The sequence below is a fragment of the Periophthalmus magnuspinnatus genome, chromosome 19 (genome assembly GCF_009829125.3).
Source record: "Periophthalmus magnuspinnatus isolate fPerMag1 chromosome 19, fPerMag1.2.pri, whole genome shotgun sequence".
NCBI lineage: Eukaryota > Metazoa > Chordata > Actinopteri > Gobiiformes > Gobiidae > Periophthalmus > Periophthalmus magnuspinnatus.
Genome location: NC_047144.1, coordinates 17,172,207 through 17,193,002, shown reverse-complemented (window position 1 = coordinate 17,193,002; position 20,796 = coordinate 17,172,207). Strand labels below are relative to the sequence as shown.

The 20,796-nt window shown below is 42.0% G+C and overlaps 1 protein-coding gene across 1 annotated transcript in view; it reads left to right on the top strand.

Annotated features, from left to right (window-relative positions):
* The window catches only part of dock1 (dedicator of cytokinesis 1), a 361,518-nt gene that overhangs the window by 212,232 nt on the left and 128,490 nt on the right, over positions 1-20,796 (top strand). The gene's annotated exons all lie outside the window — the stretch shown is intronic.

Below are 20,796 nucleotides of genomic sequence, written 5' to 3'. Positions count from 1 at the left end.
TGCAGTCGTGGGTTAAGCCATGGCAGAAGTTCTAAGGAAAGAAGGAGCGAAAGGGCAGACGGGAGCGGGCTCGGAGCATGGATTCTGGCTGACGACTTGTGGATTTAGTGGCATAGGCGTCCGATAAGCTTCCGGAACGATTGCGAGGGAAGAAAAGAAAGGAAAAAGAAAGAAAAGAGATCTTCACCTCCGCGCCGGTGTTGATAGAATATCCCCATGACGGCGGCGCACGCTGTCGACCACTGCTGCAGATCGGCTCACTGTGAGGATGTGTGCGAGACGGAGGGAGGGAGAGAGGGATTAAGGCAAAGGGGCGGAGGGAGAGGAGAGACGGAAGAGAGAGAGGGAGATGGACGAGGGAGCCGGAGGGAGGGGAAGAGAGAGAAAGAGGGAGGGAGAAAGAGGAAGGACGAAAGGGATTGAGGTGTGAGGGGAGGATGGAGGGAACAGCAGGTAGAGGGACAGAGGGGATGGAGGGATAAGGAAGAGAGGGGAAAGGGGGAGAGAGGGGGGGAGGAGGGATAGAGGAGAGAGAGGGAGATGGATGAGGAAGCCAGAGGGAGGGGAAGAGAGAGAGAGAGAGAGGGAGGGAGAGGGAAGGACGAAAGGGTTTGAGGTGTGAGGGGAGGATGGAGGGAATGGAAGTTAGAGAGAGAGAGAGGGGGATGGAAGGATAAGGAAGAAAGGGAGAGAGATGGAGAGGATGAGAAAGGAAGGAAGAGTGATGGAGTGGTGGAGAGGAAGGGTGAGCCAGATAGAAAGAGAAAAAGGGGATGGAGGGATATGGAAGAGAGGGGATCGAGGAGAGGAGGGATAAAGAAGAGATAGAGGAGAGAGAGGGGAGAGGAGGGATAGAGGAGAGAGAGAGGAGAGGAGTGACAGAGGAGAGAGGGGAGAGGAGTGACAGAGGAGAGAGAGAGGGGAGAGGAGGGATAAAGAAGAGAGAGAGAGGGGGAAGGAGGGATATAGGAGAGACAGGGAGATGGACGAGCGAACTGGAGGGAGGGAGGGGAAGGATGAAAGGGATTGAGGTGTGAGGGGAGCATGGAGGGAACAGCAGGTAGAGAGAGAGGATTGAGGGATAAGGAAAGGCGGGTGGATAGAGGAGAGAGAAAGAGAGGATGAGAAAGGAAGGAGGAGTGATAGAGTGGTAGAGATGAAGGGCGAGCCAGATAGAGAGAAAGCAAAAGAGAAAAAGGGGATGGAGGGATAAGAGATAGGGTGAATAAAAAGAGAAAAAGAAGTGAGAGATGAGAAGGACAACAGTGAAAGAATCCCCAGCTCCAGATCGGTTCCATTTGGGAGGTTCAAACCAGGTGGGATGTTATGAGGAGGAGGAGAGAGAGATGAGAGAGGGAGGGGGATAGAGAGATGAAAGGGAGGTGGTGGACAGAGAGATGAGACGGAGAGAGAGGGAAGCACTTCAGCGTTGGTGGCATCTGGTTAATTGACCCAATCCACCCAAGCATTTCTGTCCACTTCACCTGTGATCAGATCCTCCTCAGACTCTGGCTCCAGTACCAAACTTAATAGAAAAATTTGGTTAGAGCCATGACCTCTGACCTCTGCTGGGATGACCTCTTGTGACCTCTGCAGGGTCCTTCAGGGTCAAGCAGTCTTCTGTCTGCCAAATGTTATGACAAACTGTACAAATGCTAAAGGAAAAAAATAAGAATGTAGAGTTTGAAGAGGGGGGTATTTCTTATTTGGTCGCTGCGTTCCAAACAGGAAGTGATCATGTGCGCGCTTCCTGCTCCATCGACTCTGGCTCCAATTCACTTTCTTTTGAAAAAACTGTCTCTCCTCTCTCTGTAACTGCTGCTGTCAGACTCGTCATTTTGGTCTTAAAATGTTCGTATTAACCCGCTCTACATGATCCTGGAGTTTTTATTTCACTATTGTGTCTGTAAATCAAGATATGAACATTAATAATGGACGAATCAGGCGACTTCTTTCCCTGAGGTCACTCCCACTAGCGTTAGCAACAGGTTTGATTGACAGCGTTGCTAAGCTAAACCAACATTGCCTGCGGGACGTCCACTTCTTTATACCTTTTCCTTCAACAGCCTCGCTTCTGATTGGCTCTTTGGTTGCTGTGATACTCGCTGTTGGAATTTGCCGCTGTAACTGCTTTAGCCTCGATGAGCTACATTTGACTGGAGCCGAACGCTGCCGGTGACGTTACACTCACTTAGTCCACTTCTTTATACAGGCTTTAGCAAGAACACACTGGACCAAAAATAAAATGTATTTGAATACGCATGAAAAGTAAAATTCGCCCTTTAATGACTGGCGTTTTTTTTTTTTTTATATAGACTTTTGGGTTTGTTTCTGAAAACGCCCTCGTTACATTGATTTGTTTAACCACTTTCGAATCTGTTTTTAGATTTTATTTTTTCCAATCTTGTTTCTTTCATCACGTCTCATCTCCATCTTGTTTTAAGTCTTTTGTGTGGGAAGCCCGATCTGTCCCTCAGTGCCCTAACTCCATCTGTCACAAGCTAGTTAACGGTTAATGCTATTTGTTCAGAAATAGCTAATCGTCGCCTTTTATCTCAGCGCAGCTAATTGGAGTTCTGAGCAGAGCATTGTGTTTTAATAATGAGACAGATAAGAGCGATACTCAAATGGTTCTGATGGTTACGCGTGGCTTGTTTTTGCAGTTTGTTGTCGTTGGATACCCCCGCTTTGCCCTCCGCTCGGGGTAGCATGCTAATTAGCCGAATCGTAGCGCTCGACATCTGCTGTTACCCCATGTGTTTGTACTCGAACTTTAAGTACACAAATCAGAATAAAAAATATGTGGGTAGTTCAAGCTCAAAATTCTTTCATTGTTGGTGATCTTTACAAAGTTATTTATTTACTTTTTATTTATTTATGTTGTGGCTCAGTTGGTAGAGTGTTTGTCCACTGATCTTAAGGTTGCCGGTTCGTATCCCGTCTTCAACATAAAGCATCATTGGTAGAGTATTTAGATCCAGTGACCCACAGGTTGGCAGTGCGATTCCAACTCCCACAGATGAATACTGCCATTGTGTCCTTGGGCAAGACACTTAACCCACACGTCTGCGTACATGGTGTGTGTGTATGAGTGTGAATGAGTGAGTGCGTCCTTGTAAAGAGCTTTGAAAGTGGGAAAGCTCTATGTTTTAGTTTTGCAAAATGGGAAATGCTGATATCAAAACAAACCACATAGTTGGGAGAGAGTTTGCTCATTGACCGGAAGGTTGACGGTTCGAATCCAGCCTTCAACGTAAAACATTGTTGGTAGATAAATGATGTCGTTGTGTCCTTGGGCAAAACACTTAACCCACCCCGATCCAGTGTCTGTGTACACTGGTGTATGATTGTGTGTGTGAATGAGTGTGTGTGTCCTTGTAAAGCTTTATAAATGTGTCCGTTTTGTTCATGTGGCTGTTGTGCGTTCGTTTAAGCTGATAACAAAACAAATACAATATCTTCTTATTGTCTTATTTTGAACAAAAATATGTGCATATGTCAGTAATATTTCCTAAAAGCAGACAATACCGTTTTGCGATTTTCTGAAAATACGTGACAGTGGTTCAGTTGGTAGTTTGTTTGTCCATTGATCTGAAGGTTGCTGGTTCAAATCCCGCTCTCGACGTAAACATCATTGGTAGAGCGTTTAGATCCACTGACCCACAGGTTGGCGATGGCGATTCCAGCTCCCACGAGTAAATGCTTTCGTTGTGTCCTTTGGCAAGACAGTTAACCCAGTGTCTGAGTATAAATGTGTGTGAATATGTGAGTAGTTCCTTGATATAAAGAGCTTTGAGTGACTTGAAAGTGGAAAATCGCTGTATAAAAATGCCTCCATTTACCATTTAGAGACTTATTTCAAAATCTTGCGTCTGCTCCAAACCACAGCTTTTACTGAGCGACTGTGGCTCATTTCAAAAGACCCGAGCTGATCACTGACTAAGATAAATGGCTCGATTTCTCTTAGTACGTAACTGCACAGCGCTAATGCAAACTATGGGTATGCTAGCACTTAGCTCACAGCTGAAATATGCTTATGCTGTTCATTTTTACCGCTACAAAAAAGGCTCCGCAAAACCTCTTTCATTCCAGGCAGCAGAAGTGACACATCTGTGGACAGAGACAGAATACAGAATGAGACAGTGCTCAGGCTGGCATCGCTTTGATTTTTCTCTTTCGTAAAAAAAAAAAAATAGATCCAATCAGGTTGGCTTGAGGGAGTACCCGACAGCTGTGAGACTGCTACATATGCAGTTTATCTGTGAGCTGCGTGACGGTGGCTCCAACTGCGTCGCAAACTTCAAATGAATTTCAAAATGCTTTCAAAATCGAGCTGGAGACAGGTCAGAAGTCTGAGGTGGGGTTCGCCGCTTAACTGTCAGATCGCAGATGTTTTGACCTGGTTTATGGTTAATATCTCTGTCATTTCTGGGTCTGGGCACATGAAACAAAACTGAGGCAAAGTTTAGTGTCTTGTCAAAAGCAAGTTAATAAAACAGATTTTTTTTTTTTTAGAATGGCTTCAGAAAGTGGTGACATTATTATAAGTCCATCCTAATGTTGTTTCCTCGTCACAAACAGACCTCGAGTTCTTCTCTCAAACTGAAAACACTCTGTTCCACCTTGTGATGTCATCATGTGGTAATACAGGAAGTGCTCCACTGTGTTTTTAAACTCCATACACCTTCACTAGAATCATTTGGATCATTTCAGCCCTGGAATTGTCACATCTCTACGGTAGATGTTGACTTGAAAACTAGCACTTCATGACATCACAAGGTGGAACAGAGTATTTTGAACTTTTGGAGATGTTACAGACTAATAATAGTGTTACTCAAATGAAACAAAACACAACTCCAGGTGTGTTTTTGAGGAGGTAGCAGCATTATAGCATGACTTAAAGTTCACAAGTGTCAGTTTTGTGTAATATAAAGTTATTTAAACCTCTTTCCTTCATCTAAAAATAATCCATGGAGCCATATTGGAGGTATGCTGTTTTGCTTTGCTCCTCTGTCAGCCCAAATCCTTTACAACATGTGAACAAGATTTTTATGTTGTTTCATCGTGGCTCTCATCTGGTGCCTCTGCAAAGTGCTATAAAAGGTGCACTCACAGCTTTACGAGGCTTGTTTCAAAGTGACAGTAACAAGTCCTCCTCTTCTGCTGAAGTCAAGACAAAAGATGGCAACAAGAAATATCACTCTTTTTCCAGGCATTAAATCAACCCTATTATGCTTGTGTCTCTATAGTTCTCATCTACTGTATGACACCTGTGGATCATTATATTGTAATTTCACAATATTCATCTAAAACGATTTAATAAGTTGTGACGTTTACGGCGACGTCAGCTCCCATTGGACACCGCAGTTTTCTAACGCGGAAGTCAGCGGATTTTTTTTTTTATTAAGTCGTTTTAGATGAATATTGTGATTTAAATTATGCAAATTACAGCATAATGTTCCACAGGTGTCAGAGATGAGAACTTATAGAGACACAAGCACAATAGGACTGATTTAAGTGGATTTTGTATAATCTGTCCCCTTTATATACCGGGTAAAGTGTGTCTGTATTAACACATGGTAATATGCTTTATTTATGACCCAGCTGTCTAGACATCAAGGCTCACTTATGAGGGCATCAATTATGAAGTGAAAATACATAAGAAATAATCATCTTAGTGGAATAATTTGCAAACTTGAACAATTTCTCCATAAAAAATCTTGTTCACATGTGGCTATATCTGATTTTCAATGCCAGTCTTGTCTGATTCCTGAAGCTGAGAGAGGTTGGGTCTGGTTAGGGCTTTGATGGAGACTGCAGGGAATACAAACTGTTGTCGAGTCCTTAACATAGACTGTATATACACTGCCTGGCCAAAAAAAAGGGTCACACATTTTAATATTTCGCTGTTCCACCTTTAGCTTTGATTACGACATATATTCACTGTTGCATTGTTTCGATTTCGCTTCACAAGATTTATTTCCATCCAGTGTTACATTAATTCTTCACCAAGATCTTGCATTGATGATAAGTCTGACGCTGCACAAAGCTTCTCCAGCACATCCCAAAGATTCTCAACGGGGTTAAGGTCTGGACTCTGTGGTGGGCGATCCATGTGTGAAAATGACGTCTCGTGCTCCTGAACCACTCTGTCACAATTTGAGCCCGATGAATCCTGGCATTGTCATCTTGGAATATGCCCATGAGCCCGTCAGGGAAGAAAAACTCCATTGATGGAATAACCTGGTCATTCAGTATATTCAGGTGTCAGCTGACCTTATTCTTTGAGCACAGACTGTTGCTGAACCTAGACCGGACCGACTGCAGCAACCACAACCTGTTTGCTTAGTTAAATCCAGGTGGCGACTTTTTTTTTTGGCCAGGCAGTGTATAAATGGACATAGCTAACCTGCTAGTTGCAATGTTCCAAACAGGAAGTGATCATGACCAGATCAGACTCGTCATTTTGGTCTTAAAATGTTCGTATTAACCCGCTCTATATGATCCTGGGGTTTTTATTTCACTATCGTGTCTGTAAATCAAGTTATAAACATTAATAACAGACAAATCAGCTGTTTTCTTTCCCTGAGGTCGCTCCCACTAGCATTAGCAACAGGTTAACACACTCACTTCATCCACTTCTTTATAAAGTCTGTGGTGACGTCACACTTCTTCAGTCCCCAGTTTCTCTTTTTAAGCTAAAATCGTCCTACATTGTTACAGTTATACAGTTGTTACTCCGCTCCTCGGGTTAATGACAACGGTTTAATACTCCAGCGTCTTGTGGAGGGCTTTTGTCCCTTGCTCGCTGGACAAATAGGCTTAGTGGCATTCTTTTTTTTATTGCAATCTGGTCTTCAATCTGCCTGTGTAAGCAAACTGTGTCTCCAATGGAAACTGGAAACAAGTGAGTGTTCTATTGATTTTATTAGCTCACTGCTCGAGGCCTGCAGGGACCTCAGCCCCCAGTCCCCTCAAGTCCCCGTTTCCACGCGCTGACATGGACATAATACTGGTCAATCCATATCTATATGGTCCCAAATGTTTGACCCAGCACACATAGGGATAAAGTGGTTTTAAACTGTAATACCAGACCACGCAATTTGTGGTTCAATTATCTAGCAATATAACAATAATGGAGAAAATGCTTGGCTTGCTTTGTGCGTTTGTGACTAAAAAGAACATTACCTTGACTTTTTACGATATTGTAGTCAGCGTGTAGTCAGTTTGCAGTTTAAGTCAGATGCCTTTCCTCAAAAACCTTTAAAAAATCTAGTCCTGGGTCCACTTTGAAGCTGGTGTAGTTCCTTAGACGTTGCGTCAGTCAATGGAGAATGTTTTCACGTAGCCTGGCAAATCCGGACTGATCTCTCTGTATTTTTTACGCAGATTGATATCGGTCATTTCTCCATGTCCTCTGTTGCGTCTCAAGCCCGGTCAAACGTGATCGTCCAATCCACCTGTCAATCACGCCCATTTGAACTCGATTTGCTGATGCCTAGACTCACATCTTCTTAAAGTGTTGAAGAAATTTGTTTTCTGGATCATAATCAACATTCCATTGCTGCATTCCTTAGATTATTACCTGTTAGCACGTTTTCAATTAACATTTTAAATCAGATGCCCTTCTTCCACAAAATTCTTCCATTTTTCAAAATTCAAGACCTGAGCCTACTTGCAAAACAGGTGCAGTTCCTTAGATATTCCAACAGTCTAGTCAATAATATCTTGGAATGTTTTCACGTAGCAAGGAATTTTGAAAACTTGACGGTAACGAACAGCTCCTCGTTGTTGCTGTGCTTTCCAGAGATCTGACTTGTAACTTGTAACTGTGCCAGACTGTGAAACATTGCAAGCGAACTTTAACAAATATCTGTATTTTCTGAGCACACGTACAAGAAAACAGAATAAAAGCGACTGTTTGTGAGGCGCCGTCCTTGATGCTGTACATAAATTTTACATAATAAAGACGTTACAACCTCACAACACTTATACATAATTCCCCTTATTTTTTCGGAAATTCTTGCAAACATAGTGAAAACATGACTTGACCAATGCCGTAGCTTTTGTCTGAAGTGAAGCCACATCAGACCAAGGCCGGGACACACAATGGCCGTTCGTTTGCTTCTCTGGTTCTGAGCTCAAAAGGTTTAGGCGCGTTTGACTGAGCTGTTTACCTCCGCTGTGACGTGAATGAAACTGGATGGAATGTGTTTTGAAGCCAGCGCCATAGCGAGAGGATTCAGTGGCGTGAACGCACAAGCTAGCCAAAAAAAACATTCAAATTGTACTTAAACATTTTAGGAAGTCTGATTTCTGATAAGCATCTTGTGAATGGAAAAATTCAACCAAGCGTATTGTTATTTTAAAAGATTCCAGACCAAGGTTTAGTTTGTTTGGGCTGCTCACTAGCGCCTCACAGTGGTCAGGTGGTGTAGCGGTAAGGTGTCCGGTCAGCGGATTTAAACAAGCAGGACGACAACGCCACCTGCAGTCTGACTTCTTCAGGACAGTATCCCAGGTGTGTGACAGTAAAAAAGGCCCCCTCGTCCCGGTTTATCGCCCTCCCTTTCCTATTTTCCTTTTTTGACCACTCTGAGGCGCTAGTGAGCAGTGCAGACTGTCAGGGATGAAAACAAACTAAACCTTCGTCTGAAAATACCTATAGAAAGTATTCAGATATGGTTGTTGAATTTCTTTTGGGTATTCCATTTGAAAATTCCTAAATTGAAATGGGAACAAGAGCCATCAACCCATCCTAAGGTCTTCTTCAGGACAGTATCCCAGGTGTGTGACTGTAAAAAAGCCCCTCGTCCCTGTTTATAGTCCTCCTCTTTTCCGATGCTGTTTGCTTTGTCCCAGTCTAGAATGTGTGTGTTTTTGTTTTGTTTTTCTTTTGCAGTGGTCAGAAATGGCAGATTTGTGTTGCTCATGTGCACGCCGTCGCTGTCTCCACATCACGTGACCACTCTGAGGCGCTAGTGAGCAGTCTGAACTGTCAGGGATGAAAACAAACTAAAACCTCCTCTGAAAATACAAAAAAGTGTGTTGTAATAAAATAAATATTGTGAATTCGTGAAGTGTCGCTAATACAAACGATCCTGTTGAACATTTGAGAATTTCTTTTGGGTATTCCATTTGAAAATTCTGAAATTGAAATGGGAACAAGGGCCATCAACCCATCCTAGCGTCCACTCTCGAAAATCCCGCTAGTTTGTCATTATGAAGGAGTCGTTTTGGGGAAATATTGCGTTGTTTTTTTTTTGTCAGGCTCTTTGGCTGTGAAATGGCAGATGTGTGATTGTGCTGTTCCGCCTGAGGACCACTGGGGGCAGATTCAGAGCTGTGTCCACCAGCTCGTCGCTCTCTATTTAAAGCCGGGTTTGACCTTTCCTGTCACCGAGCGGCTGCGATCTGGGCTGTTCCGGGCTAAATCTGCACATTAGGGAAATACAGGCACTGGAGTGTGTTCATTTAAACTAACCAAACTATTTTTCAAACCAGATTTTACTGCAGTGTGTCATTCTGCTGGCAGGACCAAGGTAATGGGGGTTAATAATTTAAAACAGAAAAAAATTAAACTTTTTTTTACAATTTGAAAGAAAAAAAAAATCCTTGTGTTTTATAATTTTTGCACAGATTAGTCATGATTTAAAACATTTCAGTCTCAATTTCATTAAAGGTTCTATATTACGCAAAACTGACACTTGTAGCATTTAGTCATGTTATAATACCTCCTCTTTAATACCCCATAGAAGTGAAATACCTCCTCTTTAATAAATCATAGAAGTAAAATACCCCTCTTTAATACCCCATAGAAGTAAAATATCTTCTCTTTAATACCCCATAAAAGTAAAAACACCTCCTCTTTAATGTTATACTGTTATTACAAAAAATATCAAATGTAAATAACAGATTTTTTTTCTTTCAAAACCTCATAATATTTTAATTCATATCGTCTGAGGAACAATAGCCTTTTTACTCGTTCCATCCACGTCTAAACAAAGACGGTAGCAACAGTATGGAGCTGTTTTATCGAATGAATATTAAAATATCTGCTCTTTGCAAGGTGAACACAGATCTTTATTTATAACTCTTTTTGTGTTTGGCCTTGAAGATTTGGCCCTTTTTGGAGAACGCCTTGTCCATGTTTCTTGTGTAATTAATGTTGTCTGTCGAACGAAACAAAGATCGTAGAGTTCTTATTGTTAAAGTGCCTCTTGAAGTCTTAGTCTGCGTCTGTTTTAAATGAGCGAACGGCATTATGGGTCATCTTCGCGGTCGGCCGTTCGCGTCCTCTTCTTCAGTTTTAAACTACCTTGACACGTGGAGTTTTTGTAGGAAATATCCAAACTTAATCCACAAAGCTAACTGCTCACAAACACCCACTATTGTAACATTTGATTGAAACATACTACCCCTTTTTGGAAAATAAAGTGAAGAAATATATGTAACCTTAACCCTAACGTATTTCCAAACAAGAGACGTCTTTGTACCAATTTTTATTTCAATTCAAAAAGAAAATACGGCGGCAACCTTGACCATAAACAAACTCGTAACATCTGCAAAGCTAACAAAGCTAGCTTAGCATTTTGTTAGCTCTCCAACTCTTCGTCAAGATTTGAATGCGTGATTTCTGCAACGCCCTTGATCGCACATGATTTGGTTTCAATAGAATAAATAGATTTTGTAAAAAAAAAAATGTTTTTAAATTAAAAGTGAAAGTGAAAGTACAATGCATTCCAGTGGCTCAGTTGGTAGAGCGTTTGTCCACTGATCTGAAGGTTGTCGGTTCTAATCCTGCTCTCGACTTAAATATCACTCTCTCTATACTGAAGTTTATTTTATACATGCATTATTATAAGCTGTAGCAAGGTGGCGCTATATAAAGATCTGACCCTAATTACCAAATGTTTATAATGAGTCCAGCACTTCAGAAACACAGAGGAGGACTTCCTGGATTACATTTTACAGCATTAACACCACTCAGAGATGGGATTGAACCGATGACCTTCAGATCAATGGACGAGTGTTCTGTCCAGTAACCTTCAAGACATGTCGCTTTGCATGGATGTTATACCAGATGCCCTGCCTTTCTCAATAGTCTTCAGTCTTTATACAATCGTCAACATACAGTAGATAATTGCCATTCTATCAACAGAAAGTGCAGAAAAACGCTACTTATCCACAGGGGAGTCGGCAGAGGGGGACAAAGGGGTCTGTTGTCCCGGGGCCTTAGGGGGCCCAGAATTGTGATGCTTCTTGACCTGGGCCCCCCAAGTTTCAGTCGACGGCCCTGTTGATGCGTAATGTTGTCCACTAGATCAGTGGTGTTCATTACGTCGATCGCGATCTACCAGTCGATCGCGATCTACCAGTCGATCGCGAAGGCTTTTGTGTAGATCACGTCCCGTCATCCATCCAGTCACATGACTAATATACAGGACAACCAGTCAGATTACACCTGACCGTAGGTCACATCATGGGCGCTGCACACGCATAAACAAGCGCGAGTTAGTTTAACCCTATAGCGTTGGATCCTATCGTCGCCGATAGAGCGGGTTGCGGACTTTCCAGCAGCGTAACTCCGCGCCCAGTCGTGCTCTCATGTAAATTCAAACGGCGTCTCAAAGTGGAGACATGGGGCTATCTAAATATTTTACCATCATTACAGTAATCTGCCTCTGTTGTCCTGAAGGTGACGAATGAGAGCGCGGGGCTGCGGGGATTTTCACACTCATTTATTCGATGCGTAAAAGAAAAAATACAGATGGATGTGTAAAATAGAAGTAGATGTGTGAAAAAATGCAGTAAATTCTGATACTTTGTTTAACATGTTTTTTATGACTATAAAAAAAAGACATGCCATCAACATGAAACAAAAAATTCAGTTTTACTCCTGGCTGTCAGAAGCTACTGCCCGAACTATTCATCCCTCACTGATTCTATTCAGTGCAAGTCAGAGCAGTAATCATCATTCAAGTCATTATGAACATGTAAGAAGTTCAGTTGTGTTGTGCAGTATTATCTCATGACATTGTGCAGGTACATCAAAATGCACTGTACATGTAAGAATTCATAAAACATTTACAAATAAATACATGTTTAACATTTTTGTATTAGGTGGTAGATCTTTCAGACACGATCATTTTAAAAGTAGCTCACATACTGAAAAAGTCTGAGCACCCCTGCACTAGATCGTAGTTGTTTTCACTGACAGCAAAGTACAATTATATAAAAGTTGTTTAAACATGGAGCTTATTCATAACATTAACATTATAGTCGTTCATATCCAGAACATTTCTAAACTGTGAGAAGCTTTAATCGTTATCGTGATATAGTTGTTAATCTCCGCACGAAGTTTGAGTATGGTCCCATGCCTGTTACCTACAGTATATAAGCTAACGCTGCTGTTCTGCCGCTGTTTAAATCCTCGTATAAGTCTGGCAGCGTAAGTGTCATTTTACCTTTTATTTGATACGAGATGTGAGTTCTGATGTCGCCTTCGTCTTGCCTTAATAAAAGAACAGAGGAAGGAATAGTTGAGAATACGAATGGAGTCGTCCCTGTGTCTCAGGCTCTCCACGTCTCTGCTCTGTTGTGCCCGTGGAGCCTCTGTATCTCCCCTGCCTCACCATTGTTTGCTAAACGCCTGTGTTTGGATGAAATGATGCACACAGCTGTCGACCTGCAGTTCAGGCGAATCCAGTGTGGTCTAGTCAAATTTAAGCCCTAAATTCTGTTAAATATGCAGCACAAAGGTAGGATTTTAAACGTTTGATATGTTTTGAGCCTTTTTAATAGACTATAAACTATAGCACGTGTCAAACTCAAGGCCCGTGGTCCAAATATGGCCCTCCACATCATTTTATATGGCCCTCAACATGGTAAATTAAAGGTATAATGGTCTTAAAATGTTATTTTTACCAGGAGATATACAGTTACACAGCCATTTTTTTAAATCTGGGCAAATGCATATGCAATATTTGTAACTTGAATAAGTAATAAATAGAGAAACAGTTAATTAACAAGTTGAGAAAGTAGTAAGATTTATTTTACAATAGGCCCTGATGTGGCAATGTGTTTGACATAACGGTGGGTGCTCTGTTCCACTTGCTGATGTCATGACGTTGCACCCTCCTTATCTAGGAAGCCCTTGAACTCACTCCTAATTGAATTTAAAAAAAGGTCTCAAAATAGTGTGTGACATCCTAACTATTCACCATGATGAGTTTATAAGCACTTTTCACAACTTTCAAGAGGCCAAATTTGAGTTTAGCCTTCATGGTAATACTAACCGCAACTAGCATGCTGACCTCCCCTACTTCGCGGATAGAAAACACGTGAATGTTAATGTTCATATCTAGATTTACAGACACAATAATGAAATAAAAACTCCAGGGTCATATAGAGCGGGTTAATATGAACATTTTAAGACCAAAATGATGAGTCTGACAGCAGCAGTTACAGAGAGAGGGGCCACAGTTTTTCAATAGAAAGTGAACAGCAGCCAGAGTCATATTTGGAACGTGGCGGCTATATATACAGTCTATGGTATATAATTGGGTACCGCCCCTTTAAGACCTTACGAGGCAGTGTTATGTTTGTGGAAGTAGCTAACATCCGTCTCCTCTTTCCTGTCGGAGTCTAAAGTGAGATGGATGAGGGAGTGAGTGTGAGGAGCTGTTTATGATTGATACCGGCCTGGCCTTTAATCACCGTTTTTTCATTTCCGCTCAGATTCTGCCTCATTTGCTTCGAGCGTGCGATGGAAACGACCGCGACGCCTTCCCGACAAGACGGATTGATGGAGAATATTTTTAAAATCTGAGTTTATTGTTGTTTATTTGGGTAATTGATCCACTACATCTTCAGATAAGACTTGTGAAAGCTGTCACGATGCTGTTTGTGATCGGCTCTGCGCTTAAAGTTCCCATATTACACTATTCTCTGATCTCTAATGTTCTGATGTTGTTTCCTCATCACAAACCTGGAGTTGTGTTTTGTTTCATTCACACGTTTAACACACAAACCGAACTGAAAACACTCTGTTCCACCTTGTGATGTCATCATGTGGTAATACAGGAAGTGCTCCACTGTGTTTTTAAACTCCACACACCTTCACTAGAATCATTTGGATCATTTCAGCCCTGGATCTCTACTGAACTAAAGGTAAAAGGAGCTGTTAACTACCACTTCATGACATCACAAGGTGGAACAGAGCATTTTGAGCTTTGGGGGTGTAGACAGACTAATAATAAAGTGTTACTCAAACGTGTGGATGAAACTTTTTTTTAATTATTATTTCACTATTGTGTCTGTAAATCAAGATATGAACATTAATAACAGACGAGTTAGGCGCCTTCTTTCGCCGAGGTGACTCCCGTTAGCGTTAGCAACAGGTTTGATTGACAGTGTTGCTAAGCGCCCGCTCCCTGCTAAACCAGCGATGTGGATTGGCTCTTTGGTTACAATGATACTCGTGGTCGGAATTCCAAATATCGAACTCTACTCCAAATTCCCCGCTAAAACTGCTAACCTCGATTAGCTTCATTTGACTGGAGCCGAACGCTGTGGGTGACGTCACACTCACTTAGTCCACGTTTTTACACAGTCTGTGGTATTGACTGATTAATAAAATTGGCTCGAAAAGGTCGTACACATAAAATCCGTTTCCATCTACGTTTTTCCGTTCATATTGTTATCTCCAGTCTCCGTCACAAATCCAGGTCTAATAAAAGCCAGGATTGATGGACAACTCCCATGATGCTCTCTGTTCTTTGGTTCCTTTATTGGATATCCCCCCTCTCCGGTCGCATCCTTTTGTCCTTTAAAAACTATCGCCATGGTGACAGGGCCGGTGCCTTGAAAAGTGACGATATGTGAGATTTTGGACAACAGAAGACTCTACTGGGCGTGTGCAGTGAGCCGTGTGACAGCGGAGGTTACGGCGCCGTGGCGGTTTGAACTATGGAGCTCAAACAGGAGACGGCAGAACATTTGTTTTGTTCTAGATCTCAACTTCCAGGAATTGGACAGCGGTGATACGTTCAGCGGCTGTGTACTGTCAAAACTGTTTTATATAATTGATTTGAGAAAAACTTTGAATGAAAAAAGGGCTGGATTTGGACTTGAATTTTGCAGCGGGAGAAGGTAGCAAAGTACAAGTATTAAAGTACATTTGAGAGCAGTATCTCTACTTTCTGCTCCACTACATTTTTGAACTGGACTGAAAAGTAAAAGTACTTTTTATATGATTTGAGGGGTTATTTTTTAACCTGGTAACATCCTGAGCAAACAAAACTAAATAGATTTGCTAGTTGCGTACATTCAAATTCTATTTTCAACTTTATTTCTCTATTAACCTTGCAGCCTTGTCCAACACATCAAACACTTTTATAAACTCTGCCAAGCTAACGTCAAATTAATTTAAAATACCTTCCTTTTGTTTGAAACTTTATAACTTTCTATGCTTGAATTCAATTGTTAAAGTTTGTATATATATTGCAAAACTGACAATTATGAGCTTTAAGCCGTGTTATACTGTTGTTACCTCCTCAAAAACATACCTTTAGTTGTGTTTTGTTTCATTCACACATGTTTGAGTAACACTTTATTATTAGTCTCTCTACATCTCCAAAGCTCAAAATGCTCTGTTCCACCTTGTGATGTCATGAAGTGGTAGTTTTTTCAACTTAACAGCTCCTTTTACCTCCTTTTAGTTCAGTAAAGATCGTCAATTTCAGGTCTGAAAATGATCCAAATGATTCTAGTGAAGGTGTATGGAGTTTAAAAACACAGTGGAGCACTTCCTGTATTACCACTTGATGACATCACAAGGTGGAACAGAGTGTTTTCAGTTTGAGAGAAAAGTTCAGCCTAAATATGCAGGGTTTGTGTGTTAAACATGTGAATGAAACAAAACACATCTTCAGGTCTGTTTGTGATGAGGAAACATCAGAACATAGCGTTAAAATAGCTTTAAGGTAGTATTTTTAAGGCAGTATTGATTCAGCTAAAAATGACATAGAGAGGACAGTGTTTGCTTTGCTCTGCCAGCTGGAGCTTGTGTAACAGCGTCTTCCTCTGCAGAAGCTTTGAAGCATTCTCTTTCTACTTTATTAATGAATCGAGTGCCCAGCGAGGAGCGAGCCGGGTCCACCGCTGTCTGTCCCTCTCCCGGCGCCGTGCAGAGGCAGACAAATGGATCTGTAATAAGAACTATGAGATCTGTGGGCTTAAATAAGACTTTGAGGAATAGTGAGAAAGCAAAGCATCCGTCAATCCCACTAAAGCCAATTTTTGATTTAGAACCATAGGGTGTATATATAAATGGACATAGCTAAGCTGCTACCGACACGTTCCGAATAGTAAGTGAGCATAGGTGGGCATCTGGCTCCAATTCACTTTCTATTGAAAAACTGTGGTCCCTCTCTCTGTAACTGCTGCTGTCAGACTCGTCATTTTCGCCTTAAAATGTTCGTATTAACCCGCTCTACATGATCCTGGGGTTTTTATTTCACTATTGTGTCTGTAAATCGAGATATGAACATTAATACTAGACAAATCAGGCGCCTTTTCTCCCTGACGTCGCTCCCGCTAGCGTTAGCAACAAGTTTGACTGACAGTTTTGGGGCGTTCCCTTCAACAGCCGGTTGCTATGATATTTGTGATCAGTGCAAACTACGTATATTTGCAGCTTTCTGGTCAAAAACATCTAAAACTGAATGTGTGCTGCCTCTAGTGGCCACTGCAGTTTAAAGTACTATGTGACATCACGCATGACATGACTGCCTTGATAACAGCCAGGTTCTATTTGAAATGTGGTTGTAGTCGGAGTTAAGCTGTTCTGCTCCACTTTCAGATCAGTATTTATTATCAAATACAAATAAATACATTTTTTGAGCTTGAGCTAGAATCTAAACAGGAGAATTAACAAACATTTTGTGAACTTCCTATTAATAATTGCTTGAAAATCCGAAAGATCACGGCCTAATGCTATCCCCAGGGCTAGAAAAACACAAATGTACCGTTGTCATGTGGGGCATTTGACGTAAAACCATGGCCAAACTCATGTTAATTGCAGTTAAAGCCAGACGACTTGCATACGAGCTGATGTTCCTCTTTTCAGATGCTTACAGTTTCAGTAGCTGCACAACATGGCTTATATTGGCTCTCACACTTCTAATTCGGTTCCTGGAAAGGCGATTTTCAACTGGAAAGCTACGTGCTAAAAAATAAAACGTTTTTCTCAGGTTTCCGTGGCAAAGAACCACGAGAAAAAAAACCTTATTAATAATGTAAGAGTCCCATTATGTGTCTGGAATTACAAAATAGGAAGTCACAGTTATCAACGTGAGAGTGAGACAAGAGAACGGGGAGGATGCCGGAGATTCCATTAGGATTCATTGCATGTCTTTTCTCTGCTTTTGTATACAAGGTTTTTTTTTTTTGTTTTTTTCTTACAAGGCTAACAATGTAGTCTAATGCAGGAAGCCATAACCTGCAGCTAAAACATCAATAGAGCACAGAAGCAGGAGGGAGCGATCTTTGGCTCCGTCTCAGGATCAGCGAGAAAGAAAAACAGAAGAAAAAGACGAGGTTCAAACTGCTGCTTTTTAAACAGTATTAACAATAGTATCGCTTGATGGAAACAACACCTTAATTAGTCTTAATAAAATATGAACAAAGATTATTAAAGAGTCTGTACCATAGCTAACCTGCTAGCTGACACGTTCCAAACAGGAAATGAGCACGTGCGCTTCCGGCTCCATCGACTCTGGCTCCAATTCACTTTCTATTGAAAAACTGTGGCCCCTCTCTCTGTAACTGCTGCTGTCAGACTCGTAATTTTGGTCTTAAAATGTTCGTATTAACCGGCTCTACGTGATCCTAGGTTTTTTTTATTTCACTATATGAACATCACTGGTTGAGCGGTCTAATTCACTGACCCACAGGTTGACGGTGCATTTCCAGCTCCCACGGATGAATGCTGTCATTGTGTTCTTGGGCAATACACTTAACCGTCCTCATCCCCAGTGTTTGCATATAAAAATGTGACCATTTACCGTCTAATTATAAGCCGTTTTATTGTCTGATAAGCAGGAAGTGCAGATTAGCATGCCATACTTTAGAACATTTCTTAGAACATCTTTAGGTAGACACGCAGGTGATCACATGGTGCATCTGTAATCACCAAAATGCAGAGATGTCACCTTTTATCATTGTTTGGAAGATGTTGAACACTGTGAGTTTTTGATTTTTTGTTTTTTTTTTCCTAACTAAAATTCAAATGTTGCTCCAATTTCAATATTATACTCAATTTTTTATTTTATTTTAATTTATTTTGTTTTTTGTGTTTGTTTATTTTATTTTATTTATTTAATTTAATGTAATTATTTTTGGTTTTTTTATTTATATATTTATTTTTTATTTATTTATTTATTTTTTTATATAGTACTTTACCACCTTCAAGGCTCAGTACGCTTTACATCAACGAACCACTCACTCATTCACACACACACACATTCACACACACATTCATACACCAGTGTACACAGACACTGGGGGCGAGGTGGATTAAGAGTCTTGCTCAACAACACAACAACACTATTCATCTGTGGGACCTAGAATCACTCTACCAACCTCTGGGTCAATGGATATCACCGCGCTCCTTATGATGTTTACGTCGAGAGCGGGATTCGAACCACCAACCTTTAGATCAGAACAAACACTCTACTGACTGATGTGACCTTTTTGTGAGTTAAGACTGAGATTATCACTCACCTGTGAATCTAAATCCTAATCAGGTTTGGATTATAATCTGCCGTGCGCCGTGCATCTGTGACAATACGCTTTTAATTGGTTCCTTATCTGTCTCAACAAACTGCGGCGTTGATGAGCGGCTCAGGGGTGACGGGCACGAGCCAGCGGATAAACACGGAGTCTAAATCTGCCGTTAATTATTACTATTCTGTCTTTTCTTCTTGTCGTAATTGAAATGTTCTGCCCAGAGACTGTATATATAAATGGACATATCTAACCTGCTGGCCCCCGCGTTGCCCGAATGTCCAGTTAGTGAGAAAACAGTGCAATTAAAATTTCCCACAATGCACCTTGAAAAGTAGTGGGAATCAGCGGTCACTAGAGCGGTCAATATAGACCACAATGCAGTGCGAGAGAAGGAAAAACACAACAGCGGATAGAGACAATACGACTGAATGAAGCAGATAGAAGTGCTGGGTCAGGGGTCACTGGTCAGGGGCTGTGGGGTGAGTGAGGGGTCAAGGGTCAGGGGCTGTGGAGTGAGTCCAGAGGCCAGGGGCTATGGAGTGAATGAGGGGTCTGAGGTCAATGGCTGTGGAGTGAGTCAGGGGTCAGTGGCTGTGGAGTGAGTCAGGGGTTCAAGGTCAGGGGCTGTGGAGGGAATGAGAAGGGGTCAGGGGCTGTGGAGTGAGTCAGGGGTCAGGGGCCGTGGTGAGTGAAGGGTCAGGGGCTGTGGAGTGAGTCAGGGGTCAGGGGCTGTGGAGTGAGTCAGGGGTCAGGGGCTGTGGTGAGTGAAGGGTCAGGAGCTATGGAGTGAATGAGGGGTCAGGGGCTGTGGTGTGAGTGAAGGGTCAGGGGCTGTGGAGTGAGTCAGGGGTCAGGAGCTATGGAGTGAATGAGGGGTCAGGGGCTGTTGAGTGAATAAGGGGTCAGGGGCTGTGGAGTGAGTCAGGGGTCAGGGGCCGCGGTGAGTGAAAGGTCAGTGGCTGTGGAGTCATTGAGGGGTCAGGGGTTGTGGTGTGAGTGAGGGGGGTCAGGGGCTCGGGGGGGACATCCTAACACGGCGCTCGTCTGCTGTACCCACCTCTGATCATGTTTCAGATTTGATGAACAGCACAGCCTCTCACTCTGACTCTTTCTAACCCATTTTCTTTACATCTGACTCTGTCTAAAAACAGCCCGAGTTTCAAAGCCCCGTCTCTCGTTTGACAGAGTCGCTGAGTAAAGCCATCACTGCTTCTCTATAGATCTCTTTGTAATAGTTGCACATGTCGGAGCCGGTCCAGACTTAAAAAGACACTTGACTGACAGCTCTCACCTTTTTACTCCAGACCCACCTCTCAGTTCTATTCATATGTGTTCAGTCGTCAACATGGGGCCGTATACAGCGAGTACACAAGAAAACACCAAAGTACATGAAAAGTACGTGACGATGGAGCTAAAGCAACGTGATATCAGGCTGTAATTATGGGTCATGTTTACAGGTTGAACAGTGAAGTACAAGGTTTGAGCTTAAGAGGGATGTGTTTGAGTCCACAATTTATTTTCTTTTGTAAAATAGTTTACCTCATCTTTACTTTTATATTTACACAGCCAGTCATTCATTTACCTACGACGTCATGGTTTGATCCTGGTTGGAATCCTGTTTAGTCCTGGTGGAGACATGTTTAGTCCTGTTCTAGTCATGGTTTAGACCCAGTTTAGTCCTGGTGTGGACTTGGTTTAGTCCTGTTCTAGTCCTGGTTTAGTCCCAGTTTAGTCTCGATGTAGACTCATTTAGTCCTGTTCCAGTCATGTTCTGGTCCTGGTTTAGTCCCACTTTAGTCCCAGTTGAGTCCCTCTTTAGTCCTGGTGTAGACTTGGTTTGGATCTGCTCCAGTCCTGATTCAATTCCAAGTTTAGTCCCAGTTTAGTCCCGATGTAGACTTGTTTAGTCCTAGTTTAGTCTTGGTGTAGATTTGTTTAGTCCTGTTCTAGTCCTGGTTTAGTCCCAGGTTTAGTCCCAGTTAAGTCCCAGTGTAGACTTAATTG